Source organism: Lissotriton helveticus, chromosome 11 (assembly GCF_964261635.1).
Source record: "Lissotriton helveticus chromosome 11, aLisHel1.1, whole genome shotgun sequence".
NCBI lineage: Eukaryota > Metazoa > Chordata > Amphibia > Caudata > Salamandridae > Lissotriton > Lissotriton helveticus.
In genome coordinates this window covers 1,079,146,240-1,079,166,511 of record NC_136072.1, presented here as the reverse complement: position 1 = coordinate 1,079,166,511, position 20,272 = coordinate 1,079,146,240, and the positions used below count along the sequence as shown (strand labels likewise).

General features: G+C 45.1%; 1 protein-coding gene across 4 annotated transcripts in view; it reads left to right on the top strand.

Moving 5' to 3' along the window:
- Window positions 1–7,653: 7,653 nt before the first annotated feature.
- The window catches only part of CIT (citron rho-interacting serine/threonine kinase), a 1,315,032-nt gene continuing 1,302,413 nt past the window's right edge, over window positions 7,654–20,272 (top strand). For 3 of the 4 annotated variants that reach the window (XM_078667653.1, XM_078667652.1, XM_078667651.1), the window contains exon 1: window positions 7,667–7,832. The gene's annotated coding sequence lies outside the window, so the exon portion shown is untranslated. Of the gene's footprint in view, window positions 7,833–20,272 lie in introns of all 4 variants that reach the window. The other variant, XM_078667654.1, reaches the window with a different exon arrangement.

The window sequence follows — 20,272 nt, the reverse complement described above, 5'->3', positions numbered from 1 at the left end:
GCACAGAAAATTGAGTGCTTTCTATTTCTTCAATACAATGCTATACGATTTCTGTTATTTAGCCATAGTTTTCTGTCTTGGGGTCAAATTATAAAGGTCAAACACAGAACTTTCTTTTATGAGTTGCCATTGCAGTAGGTTTTTAGCGATAGTTCTTCGTCTGAGGTCAAATTATAAAGGCCAAACACAGCACTTTTATTTGTGAGCTGCCATGGCACTGTATTGACCTTCAAATTTTGTAATGCCTTATTTAATTTTGCCATAGCTTGCATCTGAGCCTGTCATTGTTGCAAAAGACTTGGCTCTTCTGAAGATTGAGGGCTGAGGAAATGATAGTGGAAATTGTGTCCACTTCTTTTGATACTGTGCTGTATTATTCCTTTTCAGTTTCCATAATTCTTTCAGCAGCTTCCCTTTCTTTAATAATGGCATATGCTAAAAGTGGACACAGACCATTAATTTTTTTAGAAGAGAAAATCTTTGAAATCAATGTCCTCACTAATCTTGGATAGGTGTTCTTTCACAGCATGTAAACAGGAGAGTGCTAGTCAGCGCTGGCTCAATTTACCAACACTATACGTGGTCACAGTCTTGGGAGAATATATGCCATATAGGGGACCTTGTCTGTTTGCTAAGGATCCATCAGCTTTAGAAAGAAACCGGTTCATACACACATCAGTGTTCATTGGCCATAAAACAATTTAATTTGAATCAAATGCAGTCATATTATAGGCACTGTTTAAAAATCATATCATTATGTTCTGCATCTGAAATGTTTTCTTTCCATTGCTCACCTGGGAATTGTTTCAAATGAACGTTTGCAGTGGATAGCGTCTTTAGCTCTTTAGTGGATATAAATCCATGCATGTTGTGTGCTGAGCTATTTTTTTAATCACCTCTCTGAGAATAATGCATGAACAAAACAAAGCCTCTGTACCTTTAATTTACCAAAACTTAGTACCCCAAATACTTTTTAAATTTATATTTTCTTTCGAATATTTATAACTTTGAACAGCAACTGACTTGATAAACTGCGCTGGGTATATGAACCTGTGATTGGTAATCAGAATCTTTATAGGTCTTTCTGCTTTTCGGGAATAATAAAAGGCAGATATGTCTGACTTGTCACTGTTGAAGTAAGGGAACCTTTTCTGGAAATTACTAGGACTATTTATGCTTGGGTCCACACAAAGCTCCCACTGTGTATAATTATATATTTCCCAAGTAGTATTTCTTCCTTGAATTTAATGATGTTTATACAGATGAAAACCAAACATCTCCTGGTGATTTTCAGCATTTAAGTATGACTCTTCATTGTCTAAAGTAGTGTAGCACATGAATGCAGGTCTGAGATCAATTGCATTTATTCCTCCATAAATTTGGAAAGGGTCAGGAAATATAATGGTATCTTGGGGTATTTTCAAAACATGGGGAGTTGGAATCAATTCTTTCGGACTGATGATCTGCTAAGGAACCTTTTCCCAAACAAACAAAAAGAGGATGGGAACACGCTTCACATCTAAGCACGGAGTTCGCCCCAATGCATCATGGTAAATGCAGTGCATGATAACACTTACTTCAGTGACAGTCTTTAGTTTTTCATCCTTGTTGGTGCAGCCAGTGCTGTGTGCCTCTAAACGCATGTTTCAGGATAGTTGTCCTTCTTCAGTAGAGAGCAACACATTCTTATGGGGTTGCTGAAAATGCTGCCCAAAGTCTTCTTAAGTCTCAGTACCACTCACTGGGCGTAGGTGAATCAGCCGGAGCTCATCAGCTCATCAGCTCAAGGGAACCTTTTCAAACAATAAGATGGTGTCGGCACAATGCATCATGGTAAATGCAGTGCATGATAACACTTACTTCAGTGACAGTCTTTAGTTTTTCACCCTTGTTGGTGCAGCCAGTGCTTTACATCCCTAGTCATGACACCAACAGCAAGCAAGAATCCATCTGTAGCGTTGAGTCACTCGAGAGGGTTTTATTATTTCTTCTCTTTCAAAATCTGCACTAGAATGATTCTCATACAGTACAATTGCTTGTAACGGAACCATTCCAAGTGATGTTGGTGACTCATAATAAACCACAGCATGAGTTTTAGTAGTTGGAATTGCCGAAATCACATCACCATGCTCTTCTGTAGAAACCAGTCCTTGGTATAAAACTGGAGACGAAGCAAGCTCCAGAGTCCCTGGAATGGGAGTCAGGATTTCACTGTTGTATTTTTCTCGGGTTAGCTGTTGTAGAGTAGAGAAAGGGTGTTCTGATCTACCCCAGAGCCTCCTTGGAGTCTGCTGAAACAAGTTAGCTACATAATGCTTTTTAATTTGATCGATGGACAACTTCCTGGTTTTCTTTGAGCCATGAAATGGTGACAAAATTATTGTTCAAGTAACTTCTACTCCAAGAAATGGAAATGTTGTACTATAAGGCAGCTAAAAGACTTGTTTGTCAGGGATCTTTTCTAGCACTAGTTCTCCCAGTTTGGGAGCAGCTATAATAATCTTATCTGAATCAGTGGCAGAGATAGTTCTTCACATTATATAATATAGTTCTAGTTTCTTGAACATTCTCTAATAAAGTAAAAAAAAAACAATGGTTCAGTTGTTTTTGACTATGCTACCTTTTCATGAACATTAAAACCAGGCACATACATTGGTATTCCGAAGAGCAAGAGTAGTCCGGTAACCACATGGCTCCATGTCACTGGACCTTCACTAGTCCGTTCCTGAACTTTGCGTTAACATTCCAGTGCATTCTTTGAATTGTAGACTTGGTTCATTTTACTTGCCCAACTTACCTGAAAACAATGAAATGTAAAAGCAAAGTACAGGAATGGAAAATTGGTATCCCCTTGACATGGAGCCATCTGGTCACTATACCCAGGACACCAGTGGTAAAAGGCTCTGATTGTTATATAAGTCGAGTAACCCTGCCTGCCTTGGGACTACTCTCACAGTTTATAATCTTCTTTTACTTAGAAACAGAACAATTGTTACAAAGTATAAGACTGTCTCAATATAAAACAGCAAAAATGAACATAGATACCCAATGGCCAGAGCTGTCGACTTTGGCGCTGAGGAACCAGGTTCGAGTCTCGGCGTTGGCTCAACAGCCTGTGATTCTGGGCAAATCACTTAGGGCCTCATTTCCGAGGACCCTTGCGCCGTTGGAACGTCACTATTTGTGACATTCCATGGCGCAGGAGCCTGCTTCATATTTATGATGCAGCAGTAAGCCGTTTTTTTTGGCTTAATGCTGCCTCGTAAATATTTTCCCCGTTAACGCAGTTTTCTGCGTTACAGGGGCATGCAATGGGTGCTGCATTTTGACACTGCCCCAGGTTTATGAGAAATCTTAAATCTGAGGCAGCGCTAAAAATGCACACCTCTCCAGGGGAGGCGTAAGGGAGGCTGTGAGAAGGTGGCCTGATGTGCAGTGTTCACTATTCTAGTGATCACTATATATCAGTCCAAACAACCCTTATTGATGATTGGTTGTAAGTCAACCTTATAGACCAGCTATCCTAGTAGCATGGATACGAGCAGTCTAAGGCTAAGACTCTAGAGGGCGTGTTAAGCCAGCTGTTTTACCATCACATTACCCCTTGAACACCCAGTGAAAGGACACCACACAAGTGTTATGAAAATAAACAATGTATTTATTAGAATCACAACAACCCTGTACTCTTTATGAGGACAGGGTGCTAAGCACACAACAAAACTCTTATGAAAATACTTAAGTTAGCACGTTATACACAAATGCCCGAGGGGCACGAAAAACCATATACTTTAAAAGTGGAATGCGAAATTACTAGCAGGTAAGTACAGTACTAATAGGCTTTGGAATCGCTAGGACTTGACTAGGGAATCGTTAGATTACTTCTAGGAGACCTAGGGGACTCGGGTGCTGAGTGTGCACTCTCACGCGGGATGCGGGACAAAGTCTATGGAAGCTAGTAAAGGCAGAGTTAGTGTTCACGGGCGAACCCGACCTGGTAGGGAGAAAACGACAGTGGATCCTGACCCTAGGATAGTGAGGCTATGCTGGGACACCGAAGTGCCGAAGTTACCTAGCCCAGGGGCTGCAGCTGCATAGGTCTGAAAAGACGTCGGGAATCTCGTTGCCGGACCAGGAGCCTGGAAGAAGGAAGTTGCTGGCAGGCGACCAGTGAAGAAAAGTTCGATGGAGCCAAGCCTGGATCAAGGAAGAAGAAAACCTGAAAGCAGAGGGGACCAAGTTCTTGAATCACTAGCCAGTGATTAAGTGGGCACCAGGATGGCACCGGGCGAAGTCACCGCAGTCAGGTGAGTGGGCGCTGCTGGGCTCTGCAGTCTCTCGGACCAGGAGGCGTTGTCGGCGACCAGGATGGAGGTGCGAGCTGTCCCACGAAGGTTCTTGCTGTCGACGTCGCTGGACCCAGGATTGGGCAACAAGTCTTGGCAAATGCAAGGCCCACGCGGTGGACCTAAAATGGCGTCTTAGCCGGACCAGGAGGGTCCAGGGTACTTCTCCGATGGAGGGAAGCAAGGGCCAGTCTGGAGCAACCAGACTAGCAGCAGTGATGTCGTCGGGCGTCGTTCAGAAGGCCACAAGCCAGCGGGCTAGTAGCCAAACAACGCGGTGAGCAGCAAAAAGCAGAAGGGCCCCACGCAGATCATGGAGATGCTGGGAGGCTGCACTTCGGTGCTGGAGCTGCTCAGGGTCGGGGCTTCTTGGACCCCAAAGCACTCACCAGGAAATTACTCGGTGGGCTTGCTGTGCAGAAGTCGTGCAGTCTTGAAGATGGTCGGTCCCTCGAGGTCTCGTCACACCCACGAATCTCAGCGTGACTGATGATGTAGGTAGAGGTCAGAGGTGCCAGGGAAGCCGGTTCTCGTCGAGCTGGGCAGTCGGATTCCGGAGGAAGGACGTGCAGCAGACCGCAGTGTTCTTAAGATGGTGCCTGCGGATGCAGGGTGACTACTCCTTAGTCACAAGGGAGAAATCTTAGGAAGAAGTCTTGAGTTCCTTTCGTGGAAAGTAGTTTCAGGATTCAAAGATGATCTGATTTGGAAGGGGGCCTGCTCCTACCTTTATCTGGGAAAAGGGGGCTGGCACGCGACTAAGTCCTGCCCTATGGGTGGGACCAGGAGGGGGGTGGTTACACCCCTCTCCTTTGGCGGGCTTTCCCCAGGCCAGGGGCTGGAGTGCCCCTGGAACTGGTTTCAGCCGGCCTATGCACAGTGAGCACCGGGGTGCCACTTGCAGTCACCTTCCTCTGTAGCCCTGCCTACCTGGAATACACAAAACCCTGTCTGGGACGGTGCTGGCACCGCCCCTGGCAGGAAACCCTTTGTCCTTGCCTCCTGCTCTGGGAGGACTCCCAGCAGCAGGAGGGCAGACTTGTGTCTCGGTGGCAGCATCCATTTTGTGGAGCTGAGGCTATGTCTGACTTTAACCGGGGTTAGGGGTTACATACATGTCGTGTCCCTCTAGAAGGGTGGAATGCTAACCCCGTCGCCAGAATTGGCGAGGGGTTAGTATTCCAATTCGTATGACACCTTACTCGACATGTTTTGATAAAGCGATACCAGAGTTGGCATATAACCGCGAGGATTATAATGCACTTAAGAGTATATGGTATGCGATATCATGGAAACGGCTAAGGGATAGATCCCGAAAGCCGCAGACAGGCTCAGCTCATGCCAGAGCACCATCTCACACGATTCCAAGCACTCTGCCTTCAGTATTGTTAAGGCCTGCCATAGGAGTGACTGATAGGAGATCTGTGTGTCCATTTTAGGGTTAGATATAGGTATACTATATCTAAAGCAAAGGGTGATTACACCACCTTGCCCCAGCTGTCAAGCAGCCAGTTGTGTCAGATTTGGATGGCCAGCCAGGGGTGGCATAATACATGCTGCAGCCCCTGGTAGGCCCTGGGTACACCTATGCCCTGGGTACCTAAGGTACACAGTACAGGGACTGATAAGGTGACTCAGTATCCAATTTAGATATGTACCTAAGGTACATGGAATCCATTTTACAGAGAGAGCAGTAGGCCTGGGGCCCTGAATAGCAGGGTCCCAGGTCAACTAAGTCAGAAAACCAGCAAAACACCAGGCAAAAAGTTGGGGGCAACCATAGTCAGGGATCTACCTTCCTACAGAGGCACAACGAGGAGAAATATCTTTATTTCTCCTAGTTTTTCCTTTTTCTATGTGTGTTGCATTCTGCAGCACACATAGCAGAAGGAAAAGCCTCTTGTGATTGTTTTTGTGCAGAAAGATTTCCCTTCCTGCAGAAAAACAATCATCCCCTCAATGCAGGCACCCTTGCACCATGGTGCAAAGGTGCCTGCGTTGGCGTACGCCAGCCTATTGTGCTCTGGCACAGGGGAAAAGGACAGGAATGCACCATTTATCATAGATACAGCGCACTCCTGCCCTTTTCTTTTGCTGCAGGGCAGCGCAGCAGAAAGGCCTGTGGTGCTTCCCTATGGCAAAACCTCAGAAATGAGGCCCTTAATCTCCCTGGGGCAGATTTACATGCCCCTTGCGACACTTTTGCGCTGCTGTTGCATCACTTTTGTGATGCAGAGGCTGCGTAAAAAATGCAGCCACGTTGTAAAGCCCTGCATCACATTAAACCTGCGTCAGGTATAATGTATGCAGGCTGGGTGTTCCTATGCAGGAAAGCCTCGTAAAAGTGACTCAGTGAAATCTACAAGATTTTACGGCGTCACTTCTAGGACGCCACCGCGTCAAAACCTTACACCTGCTTGAAGCAGGCGTAAGAAGTGAGGATATAGGCCTTAAATGCATTGCCGGAGTTGCGTCGTACTTGCGACATGAAACCAGCAATGCATGACTTTTGCTACAACAGATGCGCCAGAATTTCTGACGCATCTATCAATCCTTGCGACAAGTGCACTGTATTGTAAATACGGCGCATCCATGGTGGTGGAAGGGTTTGTCAGGGTGGCGCAGGGAAAGTGACGCATCTCTACATATTTCTAAATCTGCCCCCCTGTGCCTACCAAAAATGAATGTGTCCTTGTGTAACGTAACTGGTGGTCACCAATGGCGCTGCAATTGCTTTGGGTTGCGTTTTCGCTATAAAAAAGAAAAGAAAATTGGCTGTCTGCGACAGCTAACTCTGCTGCTAACACGAGACTTGCTCTGAACAATTTAATTCAAGCTCACTTTCCGAGGTCCTGTCTGTGTTTAGGTCTCTGGATAGGATAACAATCTTCGGGTGCACTTGCATTCTGAATGGACGAAAATAAAAGTATCAAGCCTGACGCCGCCATAGTCAGAGATCATCATGAATAACAGGTACTAAAAAAACATACAAATACATCATTATAAACAAAAGGTATGTAATGCCTACGAGCACATGTAGTACTCGTTTATTTATAAATATAATTACATATTAACATTATAAAATAAAACCTATATAAACCAATACTTACAGCATGGCATTAAAATAACATTTGCAGCGGGTAGTAATTATGATGAACGCGTTGTGTTTTGGGGGGATTGCAGTTACATTGTATGTCAGGTGGTTTATTGCAATATACGTACGTAGTTTAGCTTGTGGTCCTTTCTCTGTGCCTTCTCTTTTGGCATAGTCTGTTTTCTGTTTCCATGACAGATTTGTCTGTTGCTCTCTAGGAGTTTCTGTTACATTGCGGAAGTGACGTCAAACGACGGTCTGGACTGGTTTGAACGGTGATGGCGCTAAAGATTTAGAGAAGCAGATTTCGTTGAGCTGGTGGAACAGAAGAAGCGCCGGCCTCTACGGAGAAAGAAGAAGGAGGACGCGTATAAAGGGAGGGGCGAGAAGCGGAGGTAGGTTGTAAACAGCACTGGTCGCGTTTTAGCGAGAAGGCACCGGAACAGAGGTTGAGCTTTGCTGCTGTCACCGAGCTCATGTCACTGGGTTACAAAGAGGGTGTTGTCATTGTAGTCAAACTGACTGCTCGTCCTTCCCATGCCACCAGCAGTGCAAAAAACAGGAACAACAAAACAGTGGATCTGCCCCAATTGCATTTATATATCGAAACCCATTGCGAGGCGCCAAAATGTATTATCAAACAGGTATATTGGGAGGGGGCTTGGTTGGAAGGGTGTTGTCAGAGCTTTAAGTGGGTTGAAGAAAAGGGCGGAGCCTACGTATTTAGGTGCGTGGGTTAAACATGAAAAACTACATTGCATGAAATATCCTGGAAAAAGTTAACACTCTTAGGGAATGCAGGATTAAATAAAACATGTGAAATATAAAGCGGAACTAAACTGCTGACGTCGATTACCTTAATGCACGTTGAATAATGCCATTATCGGCAACTTTTCCCACCCACAGTCTGAGCATGCATGAATAAATAAATACACAAGACCACTTTTGTTATGGGAAATATTGCTGCAGATTTATTCCTTACAAAAGTATGCAATATGGTAGGTTATCTTGCGGGCGATCAAAGGGCAGGCAGCTGTACTCACCTATGCTGCCCGCCCGCCTGATGAGCCAGCACTGTGGGACACCCAGTCAGTGCTACACGTTTTGGTGATCCTCCTCGGGATCACATGACAAGTTGGTCTCTTATTAAGCCCTTTTCAGGGCGGAGCGTAGCAGGGCAAAAGCCCGGTTGGTCATGCCCCAACCACCGAAGGACTAACAAGGCGCAGTCGTGCTTTTCCCGGAACCTGCCCTGAGGCTCCTGGTCTTTGGCTCTGGCACCCCTACTGTGCCGTGCAGAGGTACCCTTACTGTACCCCGCTGCAGAGGTACCCTTATTGTACCGTCTGCTTCCAGATCGCCCTGTAACTCCGCCTGCGACACAAAAGAAAACATTAAAACATTCTGAGTACCTTGTCCACCAGCCTGTCTTCCGGGTAAGAGGTGGGGTAGGAGACAATGTGTTTGGACACCAGGAGGAGTGGGGGAGGCATATATACCCTCCCCCGGCGCAACGGATGTGATGCCCATATGGTACCCTGGCGAGCGGACTCCTACAGGAGCCCAACCACTAGAGAGGGTTGAGCTGGTGCCCAAATGTCACTAAAGGGCCGCGCTTTTGGAATGGCCCCCTGCGGGGGCCGAGGACAGCCGCATAGTGCCATTATCGGCAGCTTCCCCCACCCACAGTCTGAGCATGCATGAATAAATAAATACACAATAAAACTTTTGTTATGGGAAATATTGCTGTAAGTTTATTCCATCCAAAAGTATGCAATATGGTGGGTTATCTTACAGGTGATCCAATGTCAGGCAGCTGTACCAACCTATTGTGCCCCGCCTGATGAGCCAGCATTGTGGGACATACCAGTCAGTGCTACACATTTTGATGATCCTCCTCCGGATCACATGACACATTGGTCTCTTATTACACACTCCCTTTTCAGGGTGGAGCGTAGTAGGGCAAACCCCAAGTTCAAGTTCGGGTATTTGTATAGCGCACTGCTCACCCAGAGGGTCTCAAGGCGCTTGGGTAAGGGGTTCATTATTTGTCGAATAGCCAGGTTTTAAGTTCTTTACTGAAGGAGATGTGGTTTTGAGTAAGGCGGAGGTGAGTGGGGAGTGAGTTCCAGGTCTTGGCAGCAAGGAAGGAGAAGGATCTGCCACCCATGGTGGATTTTCGGATGCGCGGGACAGCTGCGAGGGCTTGATTGGACGATCTAAGTTGGCGGGAGGGTTTGTAGAAGGACAGTCGAGTGTTGAGGCATTCGGGTCCTAGATTGTAGAGGGCCTTGTGTGCGTGGGTGAGAAGGCGGAATGTAATTCTTTTGTTGACGGGAAGCCAGTGGAGGTCTTTTAGGTGTCCGGTGATGTGATCTTGGCGAGGGATGTCTAAAATGAGTCTCGCTGATGCGATTTGGATGCGTTGGAGTTTTTTCTGTAATTTTGCTGTGATTCCGGCATATAGTGTGTTACCATAATCCAGTCGACTCGTGACCAGTGCGTGGGTGACAGTCTTTCTTGTCTCGAGGGGGATCCAGCGGAAGATCTTTTTGAGAATGCGAAGTACGTTGAAGCAGGACGATGAGACTGCGTTGACTTGTCTGGACATCGAGAGAGAGGAATCTAGGATGAAGCCAAGGTTACGTGCATGGTCTGTGGGTGTGGGTGCTGTGCCCAGAGCGGAAGGCCACCAAGAGTCGTCCCAGGCAGAGGGGGAAGATCCTAGGATGAGCACCTCCGTTTTGTCTGAGTTGAGTTTTAGGCAGCTATGTTTCATCCATTCGGCTACTTCTTTCATGCCTTCGTGAAGATTGGTTTTGGCAGTGTTAGAGTCTTTGGTGAGGGAAAGGATTAGCTGGGTGTCGTCGGCGTAAGAGATGATGTTAAGGTTGTGTTGGCGCGCGATGGAGGCGAGTGGGCTCATGTAAACGTTGAAGAGGGTGGGACTGAGTGACGATCCTTGTGGTACGCCTCAGAGTTGAATGGGGGAAGTCGGACTCTTTGAGTTCTCCCAGCGAGGAATGAGGTGATCCAATCCAAGGCTTTTCCATGTATTCCGATGTTGCTGAGGCGTTGAATAAGGGTGCTGTGGCAGACTGTGCCGTGGTCAAGAAACTATTTATGGATCCTGCGAATGGGTGATCTCTGATGCTCGGCATCACCGACTTTCTCTTTTGCATGCTCTTACCTTGGGCAATAATTTGAATCCTTACAGTGGGTGTACCAGGGAGAGGAGTCAAAGGGTGGCCCAGCCCAGCCTCGGTCAGGCACGGATGGGCCCGCCCTTGGCCTGGGCGCGTCCCTCACCACGGGCTGCGGCATTGTTGATAAGTGCCTCCGGGTGTGAGAGTGGAGTAGGCGGAGACCGAGGAGTCTGGGTAACAGTCCTCCCCTGGCCCAGTCTCCTACAGGATCAAGTGGCAAAGCAGGGCGGCAGCAGGAGCAGTGATATTTCTCAGTCTTATCATTGAACTACTTCGATTTGCATTGTAGTGCATCATGTTCCTTTTTATTTATCCAGGGTTTATTTCTACATTTAGGATCAGAGGCCATCCTCCATGGTTTTTGTATGTGCCACGCCTACACAAAATCAAAGGTTTTAGGATTTGCGTTCTGTGCCTAAGCGCCTTCTCAATTGTCGGTTATTTTACTGTTTTCCTTCCACATCTTTTAGGGGCATAATCTTCCCCCTTGCTCGAAAATAAAGTGCCCACTGATACTGTGACTTTTATATGCAGTGTTGGATACAATACTTACTTTTTTTTAAATCGATAGGGTGGGTTTGCTGGCTGTTCTATTCAAAATTGTAGTGAACCTACAGAAATTGTAACCCTGTTTCAGGGCCCGATCCTGTGTACAGTGCTGTGAGTGATTCAGACCGATTTCACAAACTGTGCAAACTACTGGTATTTACATTTGCCAACATCTGGGTTCAAGGGAAAGGACATGACACATTCATTTGGCATATTTATTTACTTTTGTTTTGTGCGATTAGGGAGATGAGCTTTATTGCCATAAAATCATCTTAGTGGAGGAATAGCTGACATAGAATCACCTAAGGCACTCCACTTTCAGCAAAAGAAAAGCATGCCATAAAGAAATTGCATTTGCGGAAGAGACATTTTTGCTATGGCTTTGGTATGGGACCCTTGTTTTGGCATATCTGATACATTGTGGGAAGCCAGATGAGTATGTCTATATTTTTGTTCAAAAACCCACTACGATTGTTTGATAAGACAAGGCTGTTAGGCTGCCCCAAATGTGTCTGCTGTCAGTATGCTTCAATTGATAGGCTCAGTCTTTCATTCTAAGCTCCTAGGTGTAGACTGGCTCTTAAAATAGCACCTAAGCATTTAGCAACCAGATGCAGGGAAATTAGTCTTATTGACAATGAAAAATGTCCTACTTATCGTAACGGAAAGTTTCAATTCTATTAAGGACTCGGAGGCGAGGATTAGGCTATTCTTTCTTCTTTATTTTTTCAGCAGCCATTTTAAAATAGAACACATAACACTTGAGCTTCATTTCCCATGAGTCCAAACAACAACAAAGTTCTAGAACCTGAAAGTCCATCCAGTCAGGGACCTCCATCTGACATACCCGTTGTTTCCCTTCCTAGGACTTCCTCTTTCTTCCTGCGAACAAGCCGCCTGTGCAAAATCATCACTCCTGTTTAGAAGATTCCGTCCCTGCAACCCAAGAATGTCTGTGAGAAACCTGGGTTTCCGTTATCAGCTGCAATAATCTCAGGCCGGACGAGTATCGTTTGGCCGTACTGTCTGCCCATGCTCGAGCCAGGAGACCCGATGAATTTCACGAAAAGCCCAGGACTTGCAATCATGCCCGGTAATCCCCCACGCCATCAGCAGGAGACTGTCCCTCTATTAGAGGATGAGGATTAACAGCTGGATTGCTCAGGAGATGAGGAAATGGGTGTAGACGAATTGGAGAAGCCCAAGAATGTTCCATAAGAACTGGAAACTAAACTTGCAACTTCCGGGCGTAATCACCACCACCTCCGCTTGTTGACGGTGCACTTGGGTGGTGAGCTGCATGATCATGGCGAACGAGGAAAAAGCTTAGCCTTGCTCTGCCCTCAAGTCCTGGAAGAAGGCATCGTTCGCCACCTCTCCTGCATCCGGCCATCAGCTGAAGTAGCAGGGAAGTTGGTGATCGAGGCGTGAAGCGAACAAATCGATTGTGACTGGGTCCCAAAGCGAGAGGCAACAGTTTCCACAGGCTTGAGTCTGACAGGTGATGGGATTGCCAATCGGCCTCCTGGTTTGCTGAACCCGGGAGATGCTCTGCGGTCAATGAGATCTGATCTTCCAGGCAGAACTCCCAGAAACCCTTGCCTAGGTCCGCAAGGCACTTGGACAGAGTGCCCCCCCCAGATGATTGATGCAACGAACCACCACCACATTGTCAATCATGAGTAGGACGCAAGAGTACGCCAGTTCCCTGGTCCAGCAACGGCTCGCAAAGGGGCCCAGGCAATTGATATGGAGGGATTGTTCCTCTGCGGACCAGACTCCTCAGGTAATGAACTCTCCACAACAGGCTCCCCCGCCTGAACAGCTGGTGTCTGATTCGATAACCAGGTCCGGGCGCGAACCGAAATGGCGCACCCGTTCCACGCTTCCATGTGCAACACCTACCATTTGAGCTCCGTCCTGGCCTCCTCGGAAAGTGGCACCTGCTGCACGTACATTAATCCCTGACACATATGAGACTCCTTGAGTCGTTGGAGTGCCCGGAAATGGAGGGCCCAGGGAAGATGGGCTGGATTGAAGACTAAGAGCCTTACCACCCTGGCGATATTGCGCATGGAGGTCAGAGGCTTCACCAGCACACTCCTGGAAAAAAACATAGCTGCCCCCCTTAAAAAAATCTGACCCCATTCGGTGATACCTGCTTCTCTTAAACTCACTGTCAGCCTATCTTTCAAACATTCTGAGGATCCCAGAGAATCCCATAATGGAGTATACTTATTACAATATGGCAAGTTTGTTGTGTGTCGCACCTGTTCCCACAGTTGAACTGCCACTTGGAACACCATTAGCCTTTTTTTTTGTTTTTTTTAAAGTATTTCTGATACTCAAATTTGAACATAAATTTGAACCCACCATTTTCTACTTCCCTGAGCAAGGTCTCCCAAAGCTGCTCACTCCCTGCACTCCCTCTATCAGATAAGAGAAATGTAAAGTTTTTTTTGCTGAAAGGCCCATGCGTATAATTGGAAGTATGGCAGTGCCATGCACCCTTTGTCATATTGTTGCCTCAATTTCCTCCCTTAAATTCTTGTGCCCTCAGCTGCCCATATAAAGTCTACTTTACCATGAAGCTTTTGGAGCTATGTATCCTTAAAATGGAGAGGTATCATTTTTAAGATCAAATTGAATTTGGGTAGAATTGACGTTTTAACTAAATTAGTCCTCTCAAAAATCATTAATGGGAGATGTGACCAGCTAAGTAGTAGCCTATTCATTTCCACCATAATTTTATTAAAAATGAGTGCTGCCACTTTTCCTAGTGAGTTGCCAAATTATATAACCAAAAGTATTTTATTTCGTTTTTTATTAAACTATGCCTCTCCTCTATATTCCAAACCATCACCTCTGTCTTGACAGAGTTTGCCTCATACCCCACCACCTTCCCAAACGCTGCTACCAATCGGTCTAGACTCTCTAGAGTTGGCACCAGATCTTGTGTATGGGCCATTATGTCATCAGCGTTTAGGGAGGGTTTTTTCTGCCACGAACCGTGCTTGGAAGGGGTAATTTGTTGTTCCATCATCATCTTTTCTGCGAAAGGTTCGATGTATAAATTAAATAGCAACGGATAGAGGGGGTAGCTCTGTCTAGTCCCTCTTGTTATTTTAAAACTCAATGTTAAGTTCCCGTTCAGCATGCTTTTTGCCACAGGGGCTTTATATGTCCCCCACATATGGCCCTGCAAAACGTAGCGCCCATATTATAATTATTCAGGTATTGCCAATTCACCCTATCGAATGCCTTGGGTAGCGTGGAGTGTGATGATTGCCAGGGGTGCTTTGCTTTCCGAAACCAAGTCAATTGTCTCTTTTAGCTCATGACTTAATTGGTGCATATATCTGCCTTTCATAAAGCATTTCTGGTCTTCTGTTACCAGCCCCCTATTGCCTTACTCAGTCTGTTAGCCAGAATACTGTCATAAAACTTATAATCACAATTTAGGAGTGAAATGGGTCTATATGGCTCACAAGACCTTGGATCTTTCCCTCGTTTTAAAATTAGTAAGACTACCGCCTTCTTCCAGGATTTTGGTGGCATGGCTCATTCTTCCCAAATTTCTGCAAAGAGTTGAGTCAATACTGGGCATAAGGTATAGCTTAATTTATAGTAAAATACAATTGGAAGCCTATCTGGTTCAGCAACTTTATTTTTTTCACTTTTTTTATCACGGAGTATAGTTCATTCTGAGTTATGTCTTCTAGAGTTTCTTTTTCCTCAATTGAAAGTCTCTTCACTATCTGACCATCTATTAATCTGTACCTCCGAGACACACAAGGCATCTATGTATAGCTCCCTAAAAAACACAACAAAGACTTGCTCTACCTCCTGTCTTTTATGCTATTTCCTGTTTTCCTACGTGTTGTTGCATTTCTTAAAAATTCCGCTTTAGTTTTCCAAGCCAGGAGTTCCCCTGCATTTTTGCTATATTCAAAGTGTGCTAATTTACTGGCTTCTTCAGAGTGCTCAAACCCAGTAATCCTGCATTGTAATAAGGGTCCGTTTATGCTCTAGGATTTCTTCCTGCCACTTCTCAGTGAGACTTCCTTTCCTGCTGATTCTCTGCACTTCTGTTTGAGTGCCGATATCTTGTGTTCCAGATCTTCAACCCTCTTCCTGTATACCTTCCCCTTTTGTTCAGTTAGACTGACCAGAACTCCCCTTTTAAATGCTTTAAACACGTCCCAAACTGTATGTTTAGCTGCTGATGTACTGTTAATCTCAAAGAACTCAGTTGTTCTTTCTCTTAATGTATCTATTATGCTCTGGTCACCTAATAGTAGTGCCCATCTTCTTTCCCGTCTCCCAATTTCCACTTTTAACTCTAGAGTGACTGCTGTATGATCAGACAAATGGGTGGGAAGATGCTTCTAGTCTTTAACATCTGTTCTTAAAGATTTATCTAACGAAAATAAAGCTATCCTGTATAGTGCTTATATTTTTTATTACTAAGGTGTACCTCTGTTCAGTAATATGCCTTTCTCTCCAGATATCACAGACCAAACTGTCATCAAGGATTTGATGTATGCATGCATTTTAGGGCTGAACTTTGATCTGCTAATATTGGATCTATCCAAGTGATAGTCCATTACTACATTAAAATCACCAGACCAGGTAATCAAAAATGTAAACTGAATCAGCTCTGAGCTAATGGACTGTAAGGGCTCTCTATCTTCTGTATTTGGGCCATACTACCCTACCAACGTGGTGTAGTGTTGATCAAATATTCTCACTATTGCAATGACCCACTTACCCCTCTTATCCTTATTCCAGTACAAAATAGATATCTTTTTACTTTTTTGTTAATATAATAACTCCTTTAGTATGGCAGTTTTGTACAGTATATATACCATTTGCTCGCCCCATTTCTGTTTTTTTAAAATAACTAAGCACTCTGCTTTAGATAAATGTGACTCCTGGATTATTCTTTTTTGGGCCGAGTTATCCTTCCAGATTTTGGAAGATTTTCTCACTCTTACTTCGAACTCATAGCCTGTTAATGTTCCAGGACTAAATCGTTATGCTCTTCCTACGTATTTGCATCTTGATGTTTATAATACTTTGTATCCTCATATCAACTAAGGCAATGGAACTTTAAAAAAAAAAGATTTGCCTCTATGCTCCCCACCCAGTGCATCCCTAACCTCTTCAGTGACCCCCACTCTTCCCCGGGGAACCCTACCTCTATCTTCATTGGTTAACCTAGCCATTTTGGCCCTGTTAGGGATCAGGGGAGATTTGTATAACACCACAAATCAAGTGACAGAAAAGAAAATAGAAAAAAATATATAAAAAGTACGATTTAGTGGAAAGACAGCATATTTTCTACATATTCTGACGAGACTGGGGTAGAGCAGAAACTAATTTAAGGAGAACATATCTAGCCCACCCATTACCCTTAATTTATGGGGCCTAGATTCAATTTGAGATTCTCCAGTAACATGTCTACTTCTTCGTGGGCTCTCAAGTTATACATTTTATTATTTATTATCACTCGCAAGGTGGCCGGTAAGTTTAACTGGGCAGTTCCTCCCATCTTCCTAAATTCATCCATTCTTTTTCCGAGCTCCCATAGCCTGGTCAGAGTTGCTTGAGAGATATCTGATCTGACCCTAAAAGAAAAACCCACACCAATTAGAGCCCTTAATTTCAAGGCTGTATTCAAGAGTTTATCCTTGATAGAGTACTTAAGGAAGTTCACTAAAATTCTGCAAGGTTTTGCTTTGCTAGCATCCTTCCTGAATGGGTCGCGATGTATCCTTTAAAAATCCTGCATCAAAGTCTCAGCCGGTCCCTCCTAGGCGCCACTAGAATCTACTAAATTTGCTACAAATACTTTTGTATCCTCCCTCTCACTTCCTTCAGGCATGTTTAGAATTCTGATGATATTACTACTGCATTGTTTTCTAAGGAGTCCAATTTATCTTGACTCTCCTTGAATTTAAGCCTTCGTCTATTCAGCGCTTGCCAATGTTATGTAGTACTTTCTTGCAATTCGCCACTGAGGATTCTAATGCCTGTTCTTTGAGCTAGAGACTCAAGCTTCTCTGCTAGTCCCTCGCAGACACCCTGAATCTCCATCTGATTTGTTTGGTACATAGAGAACCCTCTTCTAACTTCCTATGCAAGAAATGTCATCAACTGTTCCAAAGACTTTTATCTGTTGGTCGCATACTGTGGGGTTATGCGAGGTTTACCTTGGTTGGACATTCCCTTCCATTTGGGACATAGAGCTGTATTCGCATCCTGCTTTGGTTGGGCCGTTAATATTTCCCTGGCCTTTTCCACTGCCAGACTTAATTCCTGGTCTTCCTTGAGATCTTCTTCGGCTAGGCATTGGTATCTATTTGGACTCACAGGGATCTGAGACGTCTCTCCTGCTCCCCTATTTTGATCTGGAGCTGTTGAAATCTCTCTAGTTTCCTTATCCACTGCCCTATCCACTGTTGATTTCGCCATGGCTTTGGAAGGACCGGTAGAAGGAGCTAAAGTGGCGTCCTCCGGTAGGAGGCTTGTCTCTGGCTCAGAGCCTTTTTCCCACAGTTTACAATAGAATCTAAGAGAGGTGGTAATATTTAGGATATTGGGTTTCGAGGGCTGGACCATTTTGCTCAATCTTTGAGGACGAGAAGACCAGAGTAGTCCTTGCACCTCTAAATTTGGCACTCCCCCTGCTTCCTCCTGGAATGCGGTGGGATTTTCCTTTTTTTTGCTTTAGATCCTTAGTTTTCCATTTTTTTGAGGTCCCCTCCACTTTCTTCCCGGGGGAGAGGGGGGGAGAGGAGAGATTGAAATCACCACCTCCAAACACCCTGCTCTCGGTGTGTATCTATTTAGCTTCTGAGCCCTGTCTCTTGCCCCTCATCAGCCAGACCCCAGTTGTGTCCCTACATGATAAAAGTCCAGCCGAGGGGGGGGGGGTAGGGGTGTCTCCCTCTTCTCTCCTTAGATCACCAGCTGCTTCACAGGTTTTTTTTGGGGCACAGGGAGATTAAGTGATTTGCCCAAAATCACATAATGTTTAGCGTACCTGCTGAGACTCGAACCTGGTTCCCCAGCTTCGAGGTCGACCGCTCTAACCGTAAGGCCACATCCTCTCAGCCTTGGAAGGCCCCTTTAATTGAAATTGGACGAAAGCCTAATTCAAAGGTTAATTCTGAACAGTTCTGACCCCAAATCATGTCCTGTGCCTAACGAAGCATTTGAACTTCCAGCAGTGGCCAAGGACCCACAAGGGACATCTGCATATGGTAATTGGGCTTCTCCCTCAGTCTTGGTGAGTTCATTCCTATCATGTCTTTGCAATGAAAGGAGGTGATACTAAAGGGGATAATGGATGGAGCGTTAGAGCTAATCAAACACTCACCCCCAGTGAACTGATCTGGGTTTAATCTATCATCATTCTTTAGCTCACTCCACCACCCCCGTTCAGACATGGCCATATGCAAATCAGTCTGACCCTGTGCCTCATGGGAACAGTCCGGCTCGAACTGCCAAGCCATGTCTTCCCTGGACCAAAAACAAGCATCCTGGGACCGGTTTCTGGTAATCAGCCGTCATCGGCCAGGCTAGCTTGAATCTAGTGGCAAAGTGAGCAAGGGACCCACGTGTGGGCATAGACTGCCAACTTAGGAAGAAAATAACGAGACACAAAAGGGGATGATGGACAGAGCGTTGGAGCAAATCAAACACTCCCCCTCAGTCAACTGGTCTGGGTTTAATCCATCATCATTCTTTAGCTCACTCCACCACCCCAGTTCAGACATGGCCATATGCAAATCATACTGACCCTGTGCCTCATGGGAACAGCCCAGCCCGAACTGCCAAGCCATGTCTTCCCTGGACCGGAAACTTTGAAGTCTGGCATTTGATCTGCATGTTTCAGGAAGTATTATGGATTGAAAATCATTCCAATTGCTATAACTAGGTTTTATATTTGTGACCCCAAATAATCATTTTAAGAATAGTGAGCAACAGCTTAGTGTGTGTGCCAGGCACATGTATTATATAATCCGGAAAAAACCTAAAGAGGATAATTTAAAAACAAAAAGAATGCATTCCTGCATTTAAGTAGACCGTTTTGTTGTTTAGCAAATGTATGCATATTTTTGCATACAAATCATCTTAGTAGTGTGAAATACATTTTGCATAAGAACATGCAACAAAGACTTGTTAAGGGAAAATACATACCAAAGTTTCAGATATGTCTGTTGACAAAATATAACACCATTTATCAAGTAAAACAAGGATAACTGCGCAAGCCCACCATCATCTGTGCATTTGTGTCAATATGAGTAAAGGCGATTGTTTGATTTGAAAGAGAATTGCTGCCTGCCATCATGGGTTTAGAAAAATGAACAATCGTATTGCGTGAATCCAGTTTTTTAACGGAGTTAAAGTTTTCACAAAGCTCTAGTTATGGCAGGATCCCCAGCAAAATGTCAATATTTGAGTCCACCAGGTCAGAATCTACCAAGTGAAGTACAGATCGATGAACATGTTTCAAAGAAAGACTGGAATTGTTTTGACCCACATGTCAATCAGAGGTAAAGGAGCCAAATTATTCTGACGAATGCCAAGATTTAAACATGATTACCAATGATTCTGGACTGCGCTCGGTAAACTGTCAGCAACACATCAGTGGTTTACTGGAAGGTCAGTCATTTTCCGTGTTGCTTAATGGAAGTTTCATCATGTGGACACTTGTAGAAATGCAGTAGATTTGACTTTGCAGAGTTCTTTGTAGAGCGTGATTCTTTCAGCCTGCACACCACATGCAAGCCACTTTTACATAGCTAGAGTCCCCGGTCCTCCACCCTGCAGTGAATGTGCACCTCCGAAGCTTGTCACATCTTAGCTTGTAGTCGGATTGTGTTATGGCAGGCACCTTACACAAACCACTGGGCAGTTATCCGAACTCCTATTCCAGGGAATAGATGCTAGTGCAGCCCTCTGATACTGGCACATCCTAGTAATGTATAGTGCACTTGTAGGACCTTATACCTTACATCACAGATTCCCCTCTGGATACAAGCAGCTCGAACCAAATCTTGTGGAGCCCT